Genomic DNA, 2,754 nt, shown 5'->3' on the forward strand with positions numbered 1-2,754 from the left:
GATGGGGAATGGGCTAAATAGGTGATGGGGATTAAGGAGTTAAGGAGTTCACTTGCTGTGATGAACAGTGGATGTTATATGGAAGTGTTGAATCACTATATTGTTTACCTGTAACTAATATTAAACTGCATGTTAACTAACTGGAATTTAAATAATTAAAAAAAATCCCTTATTATTACTGTTTTACTATCAGTTTCATTATATTTGTTTTTAACAGCTTTATGTATTTGGGTGCTCCCATGTTAGATGCATAAATATTTACAATTGTTATATGTTCTTGTTGGATTGTCCACTTTATTATTATATAGGGTCCTTCTTTGTCTCTTGTTACAGTCTTTGTTTTAAAATCCAATTTTTCCGATGTAAGTATTGCTACTCCAGATTTCTTTCCATTTTTTGGTAAGATTTTATTTATTTATTTGACACAGAGAGAAATCACAAGTAAGCAGAGAGGCAGGCAGAGGGGGAAGTGGAAGCAGGCTCCCTGCTGAGCAGAAAGCCTGATGTGGGGCTCAATTCCAGGCCCCTGGGATCATGACCTGAGCCAAAGGTAGAGGCTTTAACCTACTAAGCCACCCAGGCGCCCCATGCAACTTTCTTTTGACAGCCATTTGCATGGTAATTTTTTCTCCATCCCATCAGTTTTAATGTGTAGGATTTTTTAGGTCTAAAATGAATCTCCTGTAGGCAGCATTTTGATTGATACTTTTTTTAAAAATCCATTCTGTAGCCCTATGTCTTTTGATTGGAGCATTTAGTCCATTTACATTCAAAGTAATTATTGATAAATATGCATTCAGTGCCATTTTATTATTTGTTTTGTGGTTGTTTCTGAAGACTTTTTCCTCATCCTTTCTTGTCATACTCTTTCTCTCTTTTTTTTGTTTTCTTTAGTGATATATTTGGATTTCTTTCTGTATTTTTCTTTGCATGTGTATTATTGGGTTTTGATATATGATTACCATTAGATTTTTATATAACCTCTTCTGTATATAGCAGTTTATATTAAGTTGATAGTCATTTAAGTTTGAACCCATTCTTTTCTCCTCTCCTCCTCAAATGTTAGGTATACATGTCTTAGGTATACCATGTCTTACATCTTTTGCTTGGTGACTTTATTGAGTGACTTTTTTTTTCTTTTACAGAATATTCATTTTTACTGCTTTTGTATTTCCTGCCTTCTTACTATCACTTTTGGTCTCTCCTTTCTACTCAGAGTCTCATTTAATATTTCTTTCAGGGCTGAATTAGTGGTCACAAACTCCTTTAGTTTTTTGCTTGTCTGGGAAACTTTTCATCTCTCCAGTCTTTGTGGATCAAGTGTTCTTGGCTGCAGATTTTTCCCATTCAGCACTTTGAATATATCATGCCACTTTCTTCTTACAAAGTTACCACTAAAATATCTGTTGATGGCCTTATGGGTTCTCCTTTGTATGTAACTGTCTTTTTTTTTTTTTTTTGTCTTTTTTCTTTTAAAATATTTTCTTTATCCTACATTTTCCCTGTTTAGTTACAATATGTCTCGGTATGGATCTGCTTTTGTTGATTTTGTTGGAGTTTCTCTGTGCCTCATGAACCTGGATATCTGTTTTCTCCCCAATTTTCAGCTATTATTTCTTCAAGTATATTTTCTGCCCCCTTTTCTCTATCTTTTTCTTCTTAGATCCCTATAATATGAATGTTATTATGTTTGATGAAATCTCTGAGTTTGGCAAGTTTATCCTCATTTTGCATAATTCTTTTTTCTCTCTTTTGTTCAGCTTGATTACATTCCATTACTGTCTTCTTGGTCTTTAATTCATTCCTCTTCTTCTTTCAGCCTGCTGTCCATACTATCTAATGTGTTTCTCATTTTGTTTATTGAATCCTTTATCTCTATTATATGTATTTTTTTCTTTTTGGTAAGGGTTTCACTGATGCCTTCCACTCCTTTCTTCATCCAGTGAGTATCTTTATAATCATTGCTTTCAATTCTCTATTGGGCATGTAATTACATCTGTTTTTGTAGATCTCTGACTGTGGCCTTGTCCTATTATTTCACTTGGGAAAAATTCCTCTGTTTTCTCATTTTTGTCTAAGTCTCAGTTCCTGTTTATACGAATTAGGAAAATCAACTATATCTGTTCTTGAGGGCAATGGATTTATGCAGAAGAGTTCCCATATTCAGTGTAGTGTCCTTAATTCCCTAGGGCCAGGTGTCTCAGAGTGTGGACTCTGCTGATTTATCCTGGTTGCTTTATCTTTCAGTAGTCTGCAGAAGCTTTATTTGCCTATTGTGTGCAGAGTTTGGTCCCTGACCTGAATATGGTGAGTTTTAAGAAGGTGTGCTGTGGTCTGCCTGTAAAATAATACCTGCTGCCACCACCTCTGGAATCATGTCCCTGCAAAATTTCCAGGAATTCTGGGGGAAGGGTTACACCACTCTTTACTTACACAAGCATGACTGGGAAGAGAAGGGTAGTTCCACTGGAGTGAAGGGGATCTAGTCTTGGTGTAAGCAAGTTCCATAGCAAGCTTTGTAGTCTTGCTGATTTCTGCATGTGGCCCTGTGCTTATTCTCAAGGGAGAGAAAGGGAAAGCTGTCTCCCAGTTCCTTCATTACCAGAGGGGTCTCTCTGTGAATACTACCTCTTTGGTACGTACACTGAAATAAGTAAATAACCTCCCCATTGTGTGCCCCAGGTTTTTTTCAGATTGCTGTTTTCATGTTGTATCTTCACAGCCTGTTTGCCCTGCTTTCTCTCCAAGAGCAGT

The sequence above is a fragment of the Mustela lutreola genome, chromosome X (assembly GCF_030435805.1).
Source record: "Mustela lutreola isolate mMusLut2 chromosome X, mMusLut2.pri, whole genome shotgun sequence".
Lineage (NCBI taxonomy): Eukaryota > Metazoa > Chordata > Mammalia > Carnivora > Mustelidae > Mustela > Mustela lutreola.